Source organism: Mus musculus, chromosome 1, assembly GCF_000001635.26.
Source record: "Mus musculus strain C57BL/6J chromosome 1, GRCm38.p6 C57BL/6J".
Lineage (NCBI taxonomy): Eukaryota > Metazoa > Chordata > Mammalia > Rodentia > Muridae > Mus > Mus musculus.
This window is the reverse complement of record NC_000067.6, coordinates 139,598,329-139,619,799: the sequence shown is the minus strand read 5'-3', so window position 1 is coordinate 139,619,799 and position 21,471 is coordinate 139,598,329. Positions and strand designations below refer to the sequence as shown.

The 21,471-nt window shown below is 37.4% G+C and overlaps 1 protein-coding gene across 2 annotated transcripts in view; it reads left to right on the top strand.

Moving 5' to 3' along the window:
- Cfhr3 (complement factor H-related 3) overlaps positions 1-21,471 on the top strand; it is a 76,713-nt gene that overhangs the window by 41,207 nt on the left and 14,035 nt on the right. The window lies entirely within an intron of this gene.

The window sequence follows — 21,471 nt, the reverse complement described above, 5'->3', positions numbered from 1 at the left end:
TGCAATCCCACCAACAATGGAGGAGTGTTCCTCTTTCTCCACATCCACATCAGCATCTGCTGTCACCTGAATTTTTGATCTTAGCCATTTTCTCTGGTGTGAGGTGGAATCTCAGGGTTGTTTTGATTTGCATTTCCCTGATGATTAAGGATGTTGAACATTTTTTCAGGTGCTTCTCTGCCATTTGGTATTCCTCAGGTGAGAATTCTTTGTTCAATTCTGAGCCCCATTTTTAAGGGGGATATTTGATTTTCTGAGGTCCACCTTCTTGAGTTCTTTATATATGTTGGATATTAGTCCCCTATCTGATTTAGGATAGGTAAAGATCCTTTCCCAATCTGTTGGTGGTCTTTTTGTCTTATTGACGGTGTCTTTTGCCTTGCAGAAACTTTGGAGTTTCATTAGGTCCCATTTGTCAATTCTCGATCTTACAGCACAAGCCATTGCTGTTCTGTTCAGGAATTTTTCCCCTGTGCCCATATCTTCAAGGCTTTTCCCCACTTTCTCCTCTATAAGTTTCAGTGTCTCTGGTTTTATGTGAAGTTCCTTGATCCACTTAGATTTGACCTTAGTACAAGGAGATAAGTATGGATCGATTCGCATTCTTCTACATGATAACAACCAATTGTGCCAGCACCAATTGTTGAAAATGCTGTCTTTCTTCCACTGGATGGTTTTGGCTCCCTTGTCGAAGATCAAGTGACCATAGGTGTGTGGGTTCATTTCTGGGTCTTCAATTCTATTCCATTGGTCCACTTGTCTGTCTCTATACCAGCACCATGCAGTTTTTATCACAATTGCTCTGTAGTAAAGCTTTAGGTCAGGCATGGTGATTCCACCAGAGGTTCTTTTATCCTTGAGAAGACTTTTTGCTATCCTCGGTTTTTTGTTATTCCAGATGAATTTGCAAATTGCTCCTTCTAATTCGTTGAAGAATTGAGTTGGAATTTTGATGGGGATTGCATTGAATCTGTAGATTGCTTTTGGCAAGATAGCCATTTTTACAATGTTGATCCTGCCAATCCGTGAGCATGGGAGATCTTTCCATCTTCTGAGATCTTCTTTAATTTCTTTCTTCAGAAACTTGAAGTTTTTATCATACAGATCTTTCACTTCCTTCGTTAGAGTCACGCCGAGATATTTTATATAATTTGTGGCTATTGAGAAGGGTGTTGTTTCCCTAATTTCTTTCTCAGCCTGTTTATTCTTTGTGTAGAGAAAGGCCATTGACTTGTTTGAGTTAATTTTATATCCAGCTACTTCACCGAAGCTGTTTATCAGGTTTAGGAGTTCTCTGTTGGAATTTTTAGGGTCACTTATATATACTATCATATCATCTGCAAAAAGTGATATTTTGACTTCCTCTTTTCCAATTTGTATCCCCTTGATCTCCTTTTGTTGTCGAATTGCTCTGGCTAATACTTCAAGTACTATGTTGAAAAGGTAGGGAGAAAGTGAGCAGCCTTGTCTAGTCCCTGATTTTAGTGGGATTGCTTCCAGCTTCTCTCCATTTACTTTGATGTTGGCTACTGGTTTGCTGTAGATTGCTTTTATCATGTTTAGGTATTGGCCTTGAATTCCTGATCTTTCCAGAACTTTTATCATGAATGGGAGCTGGATCTTGTCAAATGCTTTTTCTGCATCTAACGAGATGATCATGTGGTTTTTGTCTTTGAGTTTGTTTATATAATGGATTACATTGATGGATTTTCGTATATTAAACCATCCCTGCATCCCTGGAATAAAACCTACTTGGTCAGGATGGATGATTGCTTTAATGTGTTCTTGGATTCTGTTATCGAGAATTTTATTAAGGATTTTTTTTTCCATTTTTTATTAGGTATTTAGCTCATTTACATTTGCAATGCTATACCAAAAGTCCCCCATAGCCACCCACCCCCACTCCCCTACCCACCCACTCCCCTTTTATGGCCCTGGCATTCCCCTGTACTGGGGCATATAAAGTTTGCGTGTCCAATGGGCCTCTCTTTCCAGTGATGGCCGACTAGGCCATCTTTTGATGCATATGCAGCTAGAGTCAAGAGCTCAGGGGTACTGGTTAGTTCATAATGTTGTTCCACCTATAGGGTTGCAGATCCCTTTAGCTTCTTTGGTACTTTCTCTAGCTCCTTCATTGGGGGCCATGTGATCCATCCAATAGCCGACTGTGAGCATCCACTTCTATGTTTGCTAGGCCCAAGCATACCCTGACAAGAGACAGCTATATCAGGGTCCTTTCAGCATAATCTTGCTAGTGTATGCAATGGTGTCAGCATTTGGAAGCTGATTATGGGATGGATCCCCGGATATGGTAGTGTTTACATGGTCCATCCTTTTATCTCAGCTCCAAACTTTGTCTCTGTAACTCCTTCCAAGGGTGTTTTGTTCCCACTTCTAAGGAGGGGCATAGTGTTCACACTTCAGTCTTCATTTTTCTTGGGTTTCATGTGTTTAGGAAACTGTATCTTATATCTTGGGTATCTTAGGTTTTGGGCTAATATCCACTTATCAGTGAGTACATATTGTTTGAGTTCCTTTGTGAATGTGTTACCTCACTCAGGATGATGCCCTCCAGGTCCATCCATTTGGCTAGGAATTTCACAAATTCATTCTTTTTAATAGCTGAGTAGTACTCCATTGTGTAGATGTACCACATTTTCTGTATCCATTCCTCTGTTGAGGGGCATCTGGGTTCTTTCCAGTTTCTGGCTATTATAAATAAGGCTGCTATGAACATAGTGGAGCATGTGTCCTTCTTACCAGTTGGGGCTTCTTCTGGATATATGCCCAGGAGAGGTATTGCTGGATCCTCCGGTAGTACTATGTCCAATTTTCTGAGGAACCGCCAGACTGATTTCCAGAGTGGTTGTACAAGCCTGCAATCCCACCAACAATGGAGGAGTGTTCCTCTTTCTCCACATCCACACCAGCATCTGCTGTCACCTGAATTTTTTATCTTAGCCATTCTGACTGGTGTGAGGTGGAATCTCAGGGTTGTTTTGATTTGCATTTCCCTGATGATTAAGGATGTTGAACATTTTTTCAGGTGCTTCTCTGCCATTCGGTATTCCTCAGGTGAGAATTCTTTGTTCAGTTCTGAGCCCCATTTTTTAATGGGGTTATTTGATTTTCTGAAGTCCACCTTCTTGAGTTCTTTATATATGTTGGATATTAGTCCCCTATCTGATTTAGGATAGGTAAAGATCCTTTCCCAATCTGTTGGTGGTCTTTTTGTCTTATTGACGGTGTCTTTTGCCTTGCAGAAACTTTGGAGTTTCATTAGGTCCCATTTGTCAATTCTCGATCTTACAGAACAAGCCATTGCTGTTCTGTTCAGGAATTTTTCCCCTGTACCCATATCTTCAAGGCTTTTCCCCACTTTCTCCTCTATAAGTTTCAGTGTCTCTGGTTTTATGTGAAGTTCCTTGATCCACTTAGATTTGACCTTAGTACAAGGAGATAAGTATGGATCGATTCGCATTCTTCTACATGATAACAACCAGTTGTGCCAACACCAATTGTTGAAAATGCTGTCTTTCTTCCACTGGATGGTTTTACCTCCCTTGTCGAAGATCAAGTGACCATAGGTGTGTGGGTTCATTTCTGGGTCTTCAATTCTATTCCATTGGTCTACTTGTCTGTCTCTATACCAGTACCATGCAATTTTTATCACAATTCTAGAGCTTTTAGATGTGTTGTCAAGCTGCTAGTATGTGCTCTCTCCCGTTTTTTCTTGGAGGCACTCAGAGCTATGAGTTTCCCTCTTAGAAATGCTTTCATTGTGTCCCAAAGGTTTGGGTACGTTGTGGCTTCATTTTCATTAAACTCTAAAAAGTCTTTAATTTCTTTCTTTATTCCTTCCTTGACCAAGGTATCATTGAGAAGAGTGTTGTTCAGTTTCCACTTGAATGTTGGCTTTCTGTTATTTATTTTGTTATTGAAGATCAGCCTTAGTGCATGGTGATCTGATAGGATACATGGGACAATTTCAATATTTTTGAATCTGTTGAGGCCTGATTTGTGACCTATTATGTGGTCAGTTTTGGAGAAGGTACCATGAGGTGCTGAGAAGAAGGTATATCCTTTTGTTTTAGGATAAAATGTTCTGTAGATATCTGTCAGATCCATTTGTTTCATCACTTCTGTTAGTTTCAGTGTGTCCCTGTTTAGTTTCTGTTTCCATGATCTGTCCATTGGTGAAAGTGGTGTGTTGAAGTCTCCCACTATTATTGTGTGAGGTGAAATGTGTGCTTTGAGCTTTACTAAAGTTTCTTTAGTGAATGTGGCTGCTCTTGTATTTGGAGCATAGATATTCATAATTGAGAGTTCCTCTTGGAGGATTTTACCTTTGATGAGAATGAAGTGTCCCTCCTTGTCTTTTTTGATGACTTTGGGTTGGAAGTCAATCTTATCAGATATTAGGATGGCTACTCCTGCTTGTTTCTTCATACCATTTGCTTGGAAAATTGTTTTCCAGCCTTTCATTCTGAGGTAGTGTCTATCTTTTTCTCTGAGATGAGTTTCCTGTAAGCAGCAAAATGTTGGGTCTTGTTTGTGTAGCCAGTTTGTTAGTCTATGTCTTTTTATTGGGGAGTTGAGACCATTGATGTTAAGAGATATTAAGGAAAAGTAATTGTTGCTTCCTGTTATTTTTGTTGTTAAAGTTGGCATTCTGTTCTTGTGGCTGTCTTCTTTTAGGTTTGTTGAGGGATTACCTTCTTGTTTTTTCTAGGGCGTTGTTCCCGTTCTTGTATTGGTTTTTTTCTGTTATTATCCTTTGAAGGGCTGGATTCGTGGAGAGATAATGTGTGAATTTGGTTTTGTTGTGGAATACTTTGGTTTCTCCATCTATGATAATTGAGAGTTTGGCTGGGTATAGTACCCTGGGCTGGAATTTGTGTTCTCTTAGTGTCTGTATAACATCTGTCCAGGCTCTTCTGGCTTTCATAGTCTCTGGTGAAAAATCTGGTGTAATTCTGATAGGCTTGCCTTTATATGTTACTTGACCTTTTCCCTTACTGCTTTTAGTATTCTATCTTTATTTAGTGCATTTGTTGTTCTGATTATTATGTGTCGGGAGGAATTTCTTTTCTGGTCCAGTCTATTTGGAGTTCTGTAGGCTTCTTGTATGTTCATAGGCATCTCATTCTTTAGATTTGGGAAGTTTTCTTCAATAATTTTGTTGAAGATGTTTGCTGGACCTTTGAGTTGAAAATCTTCATTCTCATCTACTCCTATTATCCGTACGTTTGGTCTTCTTATTGTGTCCTGGATTTCCTGGATATTTTGAGTTAGGATCTTTTTGCATTTTCCATTTTCTTTGATTGTTGTGCCGATGTTCTCTATGGAATCTTCTGCACCTGAGATTCTCTCTTCCATCTCTTGTATTCTGTTGCTGATGCTCAAATCTATGGTTCCAGATTTCTTTCCTAGGGTTTCTATCTCCAGTGTTGCCTCGCTTTGAGTTTTCTTTATTGTGTCTACTTCCCTTTTTAGGTCTAGTATGGTTTTGTTCATTTCCATCACCTGTTTGTATGTTTTTTCCTCTTTTTCTGTAAGGACTTCTACCTGTTTGATTGTGTTTTACTGTTTTTCTTTAAGGACTTGTAACTCTTTAGCAGTGTTCTCCTGTATTTTTTTAAGTGATTTATTAAAGTCCTTCTTGATGTCCTCTACCATCATCATGAGATATGCTTTTAAATCTAGGTCTAGGTTCTCAGGTGTGTTGGGGTGCCCTGGACTGGGCGAAGTGGGTGTGCTGGGTTCTGATGATGGTGAGTGGTCTTGGTTCCTGTTAGTAAGATTCCTACGTTTACCTTTCGCCATCTGGTAATCTCTGGAGTTAGAAGTAATAGTTGACTCTGTTTAGAGATTGTTCTTCTGGTGATTCTGTTACCGTCTATCAGCAGACCTGGGAGACAGATTCTCTCCTCTGAGTTTCAGTGCTCAGAGCACTCTCTGCTGGCAAGCTCTCTTACAGGGAAGGTGAGCAGATGTCTTGTATTTGGACCTCCTACTGGCCAAAGAAGAAGGCCCAAAACAGGACCTTTCTCAGACGCTGTGTTGCTTTGGCAGTTCCCAGAAGCTGTCACCTTCTGTGGTACAGACTCTCACCTAAGCAGACTAAATTCCTAAGTTCCTTGGAGTCCCGGAACCAAGATGGCGACTGCTGCTGCTGCTGAGGCTGAGGCTGCCTCCCAAGCCAGGCGGACACCTGTCCTCCGGTCCGGACGGTGGCCGGCTGTCTCCGGCCCACAAAGGGTGCTCCCTCAGCGGCTCTGTGCTTCCGCCTGTTCCAGAAGCTGTCAGGTTCTCTGGCGCACCCTCTCACCTGTTCAGACTAATTTCCTAAGTTCGGCGGGTCCCGGACCAAGATGGCGACCGGTCTTTTTACTTTTTAAAATCCTATTCGGGCTGATTGCTTTAGTTTTCTTTCTTCAAGTAACTCAAAATACCTTAAAAGAATTGAAAGCTTTATTCTCATATTCCAAGGACTTACCTATGAAAAAATCATTTTTCTTCAGGAATCAGTTAACACACGGATAGTGCTCAGGTCAGTGGCATTGACAATGAGTGTGATTCTATGACTACAACCCCATGTAGAACCAGTCTTCTGAGGAATTTATCTTTTTCCCTTCCTCTTCAGGCTAAGTTCAATTCTGGTATTCTAGGTACTAAAGTTTCCTTTGGTTACTGTTGTTTTGCTTCTACTACATTATATCCATAGATTAATACATTGTAGGCTTGCTTGCCTGCTTGTTTTCATTCTAGAATTTTAATTTTTCTTTTATTCTGTTTTCATTGTTCTTTTCTCATGCAATACATCCTGACCTCAGCCACACTTCTCTCCATGCCTCCAAGTCCCCTCCACTCTAATCTCCTCCATATAAGCTGTTCTCCGTTTCCCTTCAGAAAAGAGCAGGCATCTTAGGGATATCAACTGAATACACCATAACAGAATGCAATAATACTTGGTAGAAATCATTATATCAAAGCTGGAGACAGCAACCCAGTAGGCAGAAAAGGGCCCCAAGAACAGGCAAAGGAGTCAAAGACACTCCCACTCCCACTATTAGGTGTCCCACAAAATGCCAAAAATAAGAAAGCACAGTGCATATACAGACCAACTCAGGGTCCATGATTATAGCTTCTATCTCTGTAACCTCTATGAGAACTGCTTAGTTGATTCTGTGGACCATATTCTCCTAGTGTCCTCCAATCTTCTGTCTCCTAAAATCCTTTCTTACCTTTTTCTGGGTTGTCCTATCTTTGCCTATTGTTTGTCTGTGTGTCTCTGCATCTGTTTCCACTCAGTTGCTTGACAAAGCCTCTCTGAAGATGATTAGTCTAGTCACTAATCTATGAGTATAGCAAAATATTATTAGCAATCATTGATTTTTTTTTTTTTGTCAGTAATGTTTGGTACCACTACATTTCTCTCAGCCATAAAGCTTCCCATTCCTGGCCATCCAGCCATTGTCGAGTATGGATTCCCTTCATGGTTTGGACCTCAATTTAGACCAGTCATTGTCTGGTCACTCCCATAAACACTGAGACACCATTGCCCAAGCACAGTTTTGCAGACAGAACAGGTAGTGAGTCAAAAGTTTTAGGCCTTGGTTTGTTTCCGAATCCCACCAATGGAAGGTTTTCCTGGTTGCAGAAGATGGCCTGTTCAGGCTCCGTATTCTCCACCAGTAGGAGTCCTTCCTAGGGTCACTTCATAGGTTCCAGGAAGTTTATACTACATCAGGTTTCCACATTGCTCCCAACTGCTTAACTATTCCATGTGTCTTTCCCAGTTCTCTCTACTTCCCTCCTTCCTCCTCTCATGATTCCCCCTTTTCCAATCCTGCCTTCCCCAGGTCTATCCATATTCTATTTCTCCTTCCTGGGGATATCTGTTTGTCTCTACTGAAGCCTTCCTTGTCACTTAGCCTTTCCAGTCTCTGAATTGTAGCATATCATCCTTTACTTTATAGCTCATATCCATGTATTGTAAGTGAGTTCATACCCTATTTGTGTTTCTTGATCTGGGTTGCTTTACTTAAGATGATTTTTTTCTACTTTCATCTATTTGTCTATGAATTTCATGACGTCTTTTTTATCTAACAGCTGAGTAATTATTCATTGTATAAAAATACTACTGGTCTTCTGGTAGCCATGGTCTGTGCATTATATTTTCTAATTTAATTCTATTACTTTCTGTAGCTTGTATATATCATTCTCCTCTTTATAGCTTGTATAGTAACTGGATTTTCTTTGAAAGATGGATTTACATAGATCTATTACAAGTAAATTATTTATACACTATAAAGGAATATTTTGACTATTTAAAAATATGGTAAATAGTGAGCTATTCATGTTAATTTGAACAGTTATTAAATTGGGAATTATAAAGAATTTCTTAGAAAACTATCTAAAACAGAAATTAGTAAGTACTATGGCATTGTGTATGATAAAGCCTGTAATAATCTCGCAATGATTTGTAAATATGGTTGGGACATTTTGGATCTATAGCAGCAATAAACAAGGCTTCTAGTTGAACTATTTCCCTTTAAAAATCAGAAATGTCAGGCCTTAGACTCAAAACACATCAGCATAGGAACAAATCCTTGAATTTTAATTTTATCTTCCTAGTGTTCTAATAACCACAATCACCTAAAAATTTCTCTTAAGTAGGATATTTTTCATAATTAATATATAATCCTTTACATATCTAAAACTCCCTTATCAAATTTGTGAATATTTTCTTGCATGACATGGCTCATTTTCTGAGTTACTAATAGTTATTTCCAGGATTTTAACATTCAATTCCAGGTAAATATTTGTGAATTATTTTGTATATTTGGGGATCTTAAAGACAATTTTAAATTTTTGAGAATTTATTTTTTTTTTCAGATTTTCCTAACATTTTAACAATGCGTGTTGATCATATTTACCTATCCCTAGTTAAAGATATATTTTTGTTTAATTCTCTGGAAACTAGTTGGTTGGAGAGAATATAATAAAAACAACCAAAAAAAGCTAAATTATTATTGATCACATATATGTGTATGTTTGAATAAATTCTACTTCAGATAGAAGCTTCTCTGGTAAAAGTTGAGACAAATTAATTTTTTGAAAATGCATCTTTCGTACAGGGTACTATATTTTATCATCTTTCTGCTCTGACCTACTCATCTCCCTTTCTCCCTTCTCATATTCTTGACCAGTTATTTCACATTAATAGTCCAACAACCACACACACACACACACACACACACACACACACACACACACACCTAGTGAGTCCCTTTAGGGCTGGCAGCCTGATTGTACGTTTTAGGCCTGATTATTTGAGATTGGATAACTAAAGAGAGGCTTATTTCTAGAGAGGACTGATTTTTCTTTTTCAACAAATATTACCTCTTGCTTTTCATCAAGGGGTAGTGATTATGAGAATTTCTCCATATGCCTTGGGATGTCGACTGGTATTATAGTAAATTGTAGAAAAAATAGTTTTGAGATTTCATGGGCACTACCTTCCTGTCATATACTTAAGACATTATTTGGTAGTAGGCAGCATAGTCTTTTTGCCCTCAAAGTCTTTCTGCTCCTTCTCAAATAAGAATTACCCAAGGTTTAGGTATAAAAATTGTTTTGTACAGTCACCAGTATCATGGATTTCTTTTAGTGGCTACTACATTACATAAGACTTAATATCTTATAATATTTTTTTTTGAGACAGGGTTTCTCTGTGTAGCCCTGACTGTCCTGGAACTCACTCTGTAGACCAGGCTGGCCTCGAACTCAGAAATCCGCCTGCCTCTGCCTCCCGAGTGCTGGGATTAAAGGCGTGTGCCACCACGCCCGGCTAATATCTTATAATATTAGACATTAACTTTATTTCCTTCTAAACAGTTAAATTTAAAATATTGAAATGTTAAATGAAAGTATAGGTTATAGAAATTTGTTAGTGAATTATACTATTTCTATTAATCAACATATTATATAATACTTACATTGAGTTTAATTATCTAGACCCATGAGCACTTTGAAGAAATGTCTTGCTATGTAGCCTTGCAATGTGAAATTTAGAATAAGCTCGTTCAGGTAGAAAAAATGTTTTTCTGGGGTCGATTTTGAGAAAATTAATACAGCATAATTACATTTTTCTACCTATGACTATAATAGATCTGTAGATATTTTTAAATCTTCGTTTTCTTGTGGCACAGTTCTGTTGTATGAAGCAGCTTCAGTAGATGGATAGCAAATACATGTTTTAGAATTGAAGTAATTATATTCATGCTATCTATTTTTCTTGAGTGAGTGGGAGAGTCTGTGTCTTTTACTAACATTATTGATTTTAACTCATCAAATTAATTGACATGAATGTCCATAATAATTTTATGTATGTACAAAGTATGATACAATTCCCATATTTTCTCTGTTCCTGCTTTTCTATGCCACAAGTCCAGTGACTCCAATCTTTTTGAGCAAAGTATTTTTTTGTTGCTTAAATTTAGTAAAATACTAATTTTTCTTCTTTAATACTCAATTTGCTATTTTCTGGAAAATTTTTCCTTTTGCAAAGCCACCTCAATAATGCACCTTATTAATCTCTTGCTAGTCTAGATATCTAGTCTAGTGTTCTTTGTTTTGCAATATGTGGTATTGGTAATTTCAACTAAATATGTTTCCTTCTTGTTTGTGTCTGTGACTCTATTTTTGCTTCTTTATACGTTTATTATATTCCTTTACAATAAAAACAACTCATTGTTTATTTCTAATCTTTATTAAGCATTGAACAACCATTCTATTTTTGGCATGTAGTTACAATGACATTTGAAATTATTAGTACTGGATTCTATAGTAGCTTTGGATATGCTTTCTAAGATCATCATTCGATTCCAGGAACACTAATGGGGACATGAGCTTGAGTTTCCTAGGATATCCAATTATTCTCAAGTTGAAAGAAAGAAAGAAAAAAGAAAGAAAGGAAGAAAGAAAGAAAGAAGGAAGGAAGGAAGGAAGGAAGAAAGGCAATATTGTCCAGAGTTCTGATAATCTGTAAGATTATAGATTCATTTGGGCAAATCATTAAACATACTCTGCAACATATTATAAGTGCTTTAACTTTTACTTTGTTAAAAAAGAAAATACATTATCAAGGACTATAATGATGTATCTTTAAAACTTTAAAATTTGTTGTCATTTTCTTTTTTCTTTTTTTTTAGACTAGTAATGTGAATGATTTTGTTTATTTCAGCTCTTCATTTACAAATGACTAATGGCTATTTTGTATCTTTTAATATTGTAAATCCTTAAGGTTCTGTGCACACACTCATATTTTTCTTATCCTTCTCCTTTTAGAGTCATGTTCAATATCAGATAAAGAAAGTGAGCATGGTTTTCGTTTTGTTTTTGTTTTTGTTTTTTTCTGAATCTAATTTTATATATGCTCTAAATAGAAAAGCACAGTATAGCTGTAAATAGGGATATATAACAAATACTGGATAAGCATCAGGATCAACTACTTGCCTTCAAAATGGATGGTCACTTCAACCCTCATGCATTAGTGAGCATTTTATTATATTTTTTGCAGTTATACTGATAATGTATAGGAGTTTGGTTTTATTCTCCTTGTATATGTCTGATATTCTTTCATTTATAAACAGGTTTTAAACTTCAAGAAAAAAAATCCACAGCAATTTTTTTCATTTTAGATTCATTGCTGCATTTAGAATATCAATTCATTTACCTTTTCAGTGCTTTAAAATATCTGATAGTTTTAAATCTAGTGAAGAAGTCTTTGATCAGATGCAAATCCCTGAATATGTAATATCCTTATAATATGAATTTGACACTTTGAGTTAAGGTCCATAAAGGAACATTGCCCTCTTAGAAGATCTTTTTAAACATTTTTGTATTGGAAAGAAAGAAATGGTTCCAAGTACCAGAAATTTTGGTGTTTTAAAATTTTCCCTTGTTTTAGGAAATACAGTTAATAAAGATTTTCTCTAAGACTATCAATTACTTCATCTAATCTTACTTATTAGAAAAATACTCAGTGCTAATTTTCAAGAATTCAACATACCTTAAATAACAAGATGATTTAACACATTCACTAATTTTGTAATATCTAATATTAAGGAAAACGCAATTAAAATTATTATCATGTAATACTCATTTATATTAAATTAAAATTAACAAGGTGGTATTGATTTTTCTTATTATGAAAGGAAAAACCCTTGTTTTTAAATTCAGCTAGTCTACTTTTCTATATTATATGAGTCATTTGAACTACTAAATATGGGAGCTTAATTCAAAATATGGTATCATATTTCACTAAAATTATACATTTATACTTGTTTATTTATTTGTAGTATGTGATTAATGTAAGAAAAATTGATCTGAGAGTCTATTTTAAACTAAAATTTTATAAAAGTTTAAGAAAGGTGATAAAGATTTTGGGTCCGGGACTCCACTGAGAGTAGTCTGCACAGGTGAGAGTGTGGACTACAGAAGCTAACACCTTCTGGGACAGGCAGGAGCCACAGAGGTTCTGAAGCAGCCCGCTTTTCAGGCTCTAGACATCTGGGCACCTTCCCTGCCAGAGTATAGGTGTCCGCCCTGCCTAGGAGGATTTTGCAGGAGCACCTGGGTGAGCCATCTTGGTTCCCAGATCCCTCTGAGACTCCAGACTCACTAGAGGGCACAGGGAAAGCATCCTAATAAACAAAATTAGAAATAAAAAGGGAGACATAACAACAGATCCTGAAGAAATCCAAAACACCATCAGATCCTTCTACAAAAGGCTATACTCAACACTGGAGAACCTGGAGGAAATGGACAAGTTTCTAGACAGATACTAGGTACCAAAGTTAAATCAAGATCAGGTTAATGATCTAAACAGTCATATATCCCCTAAAGAACTAGAAGCAATCATTAATAGTCTCCCAACCAAAAAAAGCCAAGGACCAGATGGGTTTAGTGCAGAGTTCTATCAGACATTCAAAGAAGATCTAATCCCAGTACTTCACAAACTATTCCACAAAATAGAAGCAGAAGGTACTCTACCGAACTAATTCTATGAAGCCACAATTACTCTGATGCCTAAACCACAAAACGACCCAACAAAGATAGAGAACTTCAGACCAATTTCCCTTATAAATATCAATGGAAAAATCCTCAATAAAGTTCTCGCTAACTGAATCCAAGAACAAATCAAAACAATCATCCATCCTGACCAAGTAGATTTCATCCCAGGGATGCAGGGATGGTGCAATATACGGAAATTCATCAACATAATCCAGTATATAAACAAACTCAAAGACAAAAACTACATGATCATCTCTTAGAAAGCATTTGACAAAATCCAACACCCATTCATGATAAAAGTCTTGTAAAGATCAGGAATTCAAGGCCCATACCTAAACATGATAAAAGCAATCTACAGCAAACCAGTAGCCAACATCAAAGTAAATGGTGAGAAGCTGGAAGCAATCCCACTAAAATCAGGGACTAGACAAGGCTGCCCACTTTCTCCCTACCTATTCAACATTGTACTTGAAGTCCTAGCCAGAACAATTCGACAACAAAAGGAGATCAAGGGGATACAAATTGGAAAGGAAGAAGTCAAATTATCACTTTTTTCAGATGATATGATAGTATATATAAGTGACCCTAAATGTTCCACCAGAGAACTCCTAAGCCTGATAAACATCTTCAATGAAGTGGCTGGATATAAAATTAACTCAAACAAGTCAATGGCCTTTCTGTACACAAAGGATAAACGGGCTGAGAAAGAAATTAGGGAAACAACACCTTTCTAAATAGTCACAATAATATAAAATATCTTGGCATGTCTCTAACTAAGGAAGTGAAAGATCTGTATGATAAGAACTTCAAGTCTCTGAAGAAAGAAATTAAAGAAGATCTCAGAAGATGGAAAGATCTCCCATGCTCATGGATTGGCAGGATCAATATAGTAAAAATGGCTATCTTGCCAAAAGCAACTACAGATTCAATGCAATCCCCATCAAAGTTCCAACTCAATTCTTCAAGGAATTAGAAAGGGCAATCTGCAAATTCATCTGGAATAACAAAAAACCTAGGATAGCAAAAAGTCTTCTCAAGGATAAAAGAACCTCTGGTGGAAAGCCTGATCTAAAGCTTTACTACAGAGCAATTGTGATAAAAACTGCATGGTACTGGTATAGCGACAGACAAGTAGACCAATGGAATAGAATTGAAGACCTAGAAATTGACCCACACACCTATGGTCACTTGATCTTTGACAGGGGAGCAAAAAACCATCCAGTGGAAAAAAGACAGCATTTTCAACAAATAATGCTGGCACAACTGGCGGTTATCATGTAAAAGAATTCGAATTGATCCATTCCTATCTCCTTGTACTAAGGTCAAATCTAAGTGGATTAAGCAACTCCACATAAAACCAGAGACACTGAAACTTATAGAGGAGAAAGTAGGGAAAAGCATCGAAGATATGGGTACAGGGGAAAAATTCCTGAATAGAAAAGTAATGGCTTGTGCTGTAAGATCGAGAATTGACAAATGGGACCTCATAAAATTGCAAAGCTTCTGCAAGGCAAAAGACACCGTCAATAAGACAAAAAGGCCACCAACAGATTGGGAAAGGATCTTTACCAATCCTAAATCAGATAGGGAACTAATATCCAATATATAAAAAGAACTCAAGAAGGTGGACCTCAGAAAATCAAATATCCCCCTTAAAAATGGGGCTCAGAATTGAACAAAGAATTCTCACTTGAGGAATACCGAATGGCTGAGAAGCACCTGAAAAAAAAATGTTCAACATCCTTAATCATCAGAGAAATGCAAATCAAAACAAACCTGAGATTCCACCTCACTAGTCAGAATGGCTAAGATCAAAAATTCAGGTGACAGCAGATGCTGGCGAGGATGTGGAGAAAGAGGAACACTTCTCCATTGTTGGTGGGATTGCAAGATTGTACAAACACTCTGGAAATCAGTCTGGCGGTTCCTCAGAAAATTGGACATAGTACTACCGGAGGATCCCGCAATACCTCTCCTGGGCATATATCCAGAAGATGTTCCAACCGGTAAGAAGGACACATGCTCCACTATGTTCGTAGCAGCCTTGTTTATAATAGCCATAAGCTGGAAAGAACCCAGATGCCCCTCAACCGAGAAATAGATATAGAAAATGTGGTACATTTACACAATGGAGTACTACTCAGCTATTAAAAAGAATGAATTTATGAAATTCCTAGGCAAATGAATGGACCTGGAGGGCATCATCCTGAGTGAGGTAACCCAATCACAAAAGAACTCACACACTATGTACTCACTGATATATGGATATTAGCCCAGAAACTTAGAATACTCAAGATATAAGATACAATTTTCTAAACGCATGAAACTCAAGAAGAACGAAGACCAAAGTGTAGACACTTTGCCACTTCTTAGAATTGGGAACAAAACACCCATGGAAGGAGTTACAGAGACAAAGTTTGGAGCTGAGACGAAAGGATAGACCATCTAGAGACTGCCATATCCGGGGATCCATCCCATAATCAGCTTCCAAATGCTGACACCATTGCATACACTAGCAAGATTTTGCTGAAAGGACTCAGATATAGCTGTCTCTTGTGAGACTTTGCCGGGGCCTGGCAAACACAGAGGTGGATGCTCACAGTCAGCTATTGGATGGAACACAGGATCCCCAATGGAGTAGCTGGAGAGAGTACCCAAGGAGTTAAAGGGATCTGCAATCCTTTTTTTTTTTTCATATTTTTATTAGGTATTTTCCTCATTTACATTTCCAATGCTATCCCAAAAGTCCCACATACCCCCCCCCCACACTCCTCTACCCACCCACTCCCACTTTTTGGCCTTGGCATTCCCCTGTACTGGGGCATATAAAGTTTGCAAGTCCAATGGGCCTCTCTTTCCAGTGATGGCAGACTAGGCCATCTTTTGATACATATGCAGCTAGAGTCAAGAGCTCCGGGGTACTGGTTAGTTCATAATGTTGTTCCACCTATAGGGTTGCGGGATCTGCAATCCTATAGGTGGAACAACAATATGAACTAACCAGTATTCCCCCCCGCCCCCCCCCCCGAGCTCGTGTCTCTAGCTGCATATGAATCAGAAGATGGCCTAGTTGGCCATCAGTGGAAAGAGAGGCCCATTGGTCGTGCAAACTTTATATGCCTCAGTGCAGTGGCACGCCAGGGCCAAGAAGTGAGAGTAGGTGAGGGAGCATGTGGGGGACTTTTGGGATAGCATTGGAAATGTAAATGAAATAAATACCCAATTAAAAAAAAAGAAGAACATAAAAAAAGAAAGGAGATAAATACTATATAGAAGTGTATTTTCCATTTTAATAGCTTTCAAGGAAATAATTTTTGCTGGTCTCCTTAGGTTCCTTTTATTCAATATTAATTTTTATCATATATTAATCTATAAAGACTTTTGTTCTCATGAGAATTACTCATATTGCCCATGACACATTAGAAATGAAATTGTCATCCTAGGTGTTTTGTTATTCCAGATGAATTTGCAAGCTGCCCTTTCTAACTCTGTGAAGAATTGAGTCGGATTTTTGATGGGGATTGCATTGAATCTGTAGATTGCTTTCGGCAAGATAGCCATTTTGACGATATTAATTCTGATTTTTGATTTCTTTCTTCAGAAACTTGAAGTTCTTATCACACAGATCTTTCACTTCCTTAGAGTCACACCAAAGTATTTTATATTATTTGACTACTATGAAGGGTGTTGTTTCCCTAATTTCATTCTCAACCTATTCATTCTTTGTGTGGAGAAAGGTCACTGATTTGTTTGAGTTGATTTTATACCCAGCTACTGCAGTGTAGCTGTTTATCAGGTTTAGGAGTTCTCTGGTGGAATTTTTGGGTTCAGTTATATATATTATCATATCATCTGCAAATAGTGATATTTTGACTTCTTCCTTTCCAATTTTTATCCCTTTGATCTCCTTTTGTTGTCTCATTGCTCTAGCTAGGACTTCAAGTACAATATTGGATAGGTAGGGAGAAACTGGGCAGCCTTATCTAGTCACAAATTTTAGTGGGATTGCTTCAATTTCCCCTCCATTTAGTTTGATGTTAGCTACTGGTTGCTGTATATGGCTTTTATTGTGTTTAGGTATGGGCCTTGAATTCCTGATCTTTCCAAGACTTTTATCATGAATGGGTGTTGGATTTTGTCAAATGCTTTCTCAGCATCTAATGAAATGATCATGTGGTTTTTGCCTTTGAGTTTGTTTATATATTTTTTATTAATTAAATTCATTTTGAAAATAAAAAAAGAAATGAAATTGTCTGTTTTGCATTAGAGTCTTGTGATATGCCTGTATTGAGAGTGCTGTAACTAAGAATAATAACACATGGTTAAACTCAATGACAAATTAGAATATGAATGTCATATTGGATATGAAAACAAATATTAAATATAAACATACTAAGGGCTCTATCACATTATGATGATCTGATATACTCTCAATGACAAATTAGAATATGAATGTCATATTGGATATGAAAACAAATATTAAATATAAACATACTAAGGGCTCTATCACATTATGATGATCTGATATACTCTCATGTTATGATGAGTATATTATCTTTGGATAAATGTTTCTGTTATTAAAAATTGAATTTCCTAGAATCTGCCTTATAATCCAATGTAACCTAAGAAAAAGCACTGTTTTGAATGTCATTGATGATAATATTTGCTTTTATTATTTCATCACATTAATTTATTTATCCTGTGTGTATACATGTATACCTATGTGTGTTTATGGAGACGTGTGTACTGCATTACTCATGTAGGTGTTAGAGAACCTGAGTCCTAGGGATTAAACTTAGGAATCTAGGCTTAAAGACAACCACTCTTACTGACTGAGCTATTTTGCTGGCCTGATTACCTGTTTTTAAAATAAAATATTCACCAGTTGTAGATGGCATGTGATTATGATTCTAGGAATTAGGACCCTGGATCAAGAGACTTCAAGTTTGAGGTTATTTGTGCTACATACTAGGTTCTGTTTCCAAAATCAAACAAACAAAAAATTTCATTAAATTAATGATTCCTTTGTGTGGCTTAGGTATATCATGTATTTTTGATTAGAGGACAAATTTTTGGTTATTTAAGCTCTTACTTATGTAAACTAGGTCTCCATTATCAAAATTATGACTTGAAGTATGAAACTAAGTCATGAAAACTTGAGGGCAGGAGAGATGGCTCAGAGATTGAGAGCCTGGGCTGCCCTTACAGAGGGCCTGAGTTTCATTCCCAGCAATCACATGGTGACTCACAACCATCTTTACTGGGTTCTGATGCCCTCTGTTGGTATGAGAGTATACATGACCACTCATATACATAAAATAAATAAATCGTTTAAAAGAAAAAAGGAAAAATTGAACAGTATGAGAACAAGAATGAAGGACAATAAAATTGCAAACAATAATTTTTTGAAAACTAGTAACAGACATAGAAATATTTGCTTTGAAGCTTCATGGGTCCATTCAAATGTGAATGTCTACATCTGGAAAGATGACTTGGGAGGTAGAAATATGACATTCTTGAAATACAGGCCAGTCTGGATAATGTAGAATTGTAAGTGCTACAGCTCTGAAGGGAAATGTTTCCCCAATAGAAGTGCTGCAGCTCTGAGTTTCCCAGTGCAAGTGAGACAGCTCTGTAAAGAAAGGTATCCTGGCAGTGGGGAGCCAAGGAAAACCACAAATTCACACTGCACCTAACAAAACTCACACAAGACCTTTATTGGGAAAGACACAAGAGAACTGTGTCTGCTCCAGAGTGAAGCAGCAAAGACTTGGCAGAAGGCTGGCTTTATATAGGGGTCTTGGGGGGGGGGAGTGGATAGGCACAAGTTTTCAAGGGTGGCTTGGGAATGGTGGGATTTTTTTTTGCCAGATCATGAAACAAGCTCAGTGATTGATGGGATTTTGAGCTCATCTTGGGTATGTTTTCCCTGTAGAAAGAAAATTGGCAACTGGCATCTCAAGGGGCTAGGCATAGCCATTATAGTAGTCTGGAGATGGGTCTTGGTCACTTGCATGACCTCAAGGGGCTTACAGTAAGAAGGTGGCTGCCTCTGCTTAGCTAAGATGCAACAGGAAAGTGAGCAGAAGGCAGGTAAATATAAGATTGGGGAGGTAGGGTGAGTATAGGAAAATCAACATTTCCAAGGTGGGGATTGGTAAGATTTCAAGATAAACCCAGGGATTAGTGGGGATTCCAATTTAGGGACTGGTAGATTTGGTTAGGTTTTAACCTGGAAATGGGCTCAGATCTCTTACCCTACATGAAGATATCTCATAAACAGACAGACAGAAACAAATTTTTTAGTTTAAAAAATCAAACTAAACAAATGGAAATGATTAGTTTCTCTCAGATTACAAGCAGTTCAAGAATAGGAAATCAGGACTTTCTATAATTCAATACAAAAATAGAATGTAAGGGGAAAAAATAGAATGTAAAGGAAGAGTTCAGTGAGACAGAACTTTGCCTTAGAGTCAGTACTAACATTACAAATATAAAATAAAATATAATATTAAATTATATGTGTACAATTCTGGGATGTGAATTTTTTTCCCGAGGAGACAATATTAAAACATCTACCTGCTCCAGATTGAGCCCATGATAGATCAAAGGTTTTTTTCTATTGACAGTGTCCTTTGCCTTACAGAAGTTTTTTAATTTTATGAGGTCCAATTTGTCAATTTTTGATCTGAGGACATAAGCCAAAAATTGGGAGTGAGGGTGTCTCTAATTCTTTTGCCTACTTGTGAGACCATTATCCTATCTAGATGACTCATCCAGCCTTGAAATACGGGTTTGTGCCTAGTCGTAATGCCATGTTATCCTATGTTTGGTTTAATTGTTTGAGAAGCCTGATCTTTTCTGAAGGGACAGGGAGGAACCGTGGATCTGGTGGAGAAGGGAAGGTGGGAACTGGAGGAGTCGAGGGAAGGGATGCCGCAATTGGAATATATTATAAGATAGTTGTGTAAGTAATAAGAAAAGTAAATAAAATTAAAGAAAATAAAGTAAAAGAAGTTTGGGTTAATGAAGTTCCTGATGTAAGATATTTAACACTTTGTTTTTTGCTTTTGTGGGACAGGGATGGAATGGTCTTTTTATTAGCATACAATTGAAAAGATGAACAATTGATGGAAGTCTAACACTTTTGGGGGGCCATTTCTAGATTCCATAGCTAACTATAATGCACATCTTTTGGAATCTAACTTCATAAAGCCCTCCCCCCTTTAGCCTGCTTCTGTGTTGCTAGCAGTAAGAATAAATTCACTTAATTTAAACTTGAATTGAGTCTAAGAGTGTGCTCTTTCCCAGTGGATTTGAATGCCACAATATAACCATGTATAGCTATTTTTTAATTTGTTCTATAATAATTTGATGGAGACATTCCTTTTATGGCTGAAAGTTCTAAGATATCTAAATAATGAATGACTGGACTTGGTTGTCTGTACTTGTTCCCATCAGCTCCGGGACAAAGTCTCACAGATAATGGTGGAGCAAAGCACTGAACTAAGAGTATAGAAGAATGTTACCAAGCGTCCTCTTATTGCTATGGGTTTTGTTTTGTTTTTATAAGAATAATACTTGGGGCTGGAGATATGACTCAGTGGTTATGAGCACTGCTGCTCTTCCAAAGGTTCTGAGTTCAATTCCCAGCAACCACATGGTAGCTCACAACCATCTGTAATGGAATCTGATGCCCTCTTCTGGTGTGTCTGAAGACAGTGACAGTGTATTCACATACATAAAATAAATAAATCTTTTAAAAAGAAGAATATGTGATTTTTCCATAGTTTTAGGTCTACTGGTCTTTCTTGTCTCAGTTTCATGGAACCCAGGCAGTGTCAGATACTCATGGAAGGAGGACTTAACTCAAATCATATATTCTTTAGTCACTCCAGCAAACTTTGTGTCATCATTTTCCTAGCATAACTTTCAGGCAGAATACCATTGTAGATCAAATTCAAATTATTGTGTCTGGGTTAGTGTTTATGTCTCTAATTTGACAAGATGAGAAGTACCTACCTGTACCAAAGATTCTTGCCTGTATGAATGAAGGTCCTATGTACAAACCAGTTCAACTTTGCTATGTTCAGTGAGTTGCATAAGTGCTGCCTTTCTTTCTCTATTTCTCTCTCTCTCTCTCTCTCTCTCTCTCTCTCTCTCTCTCTCTCTTTCTTCTTAGATATTTTCTTTATATACATTTCAAATGCTATCCTGAAAGTTCCCTATACTCTCCCTCTGCCCTGCTCCCCTACCTACTTCTTGGTCCTGGCGTTCCCCTGTATTGGGGCATATAAAGTTTGCAATACCAAGGGGCCTCTCTTCCCAGTGATGGCCAACTAGGCCATCTTCTGCTACATATAAGTGCTGCCTTTCACAGTGTGGTTT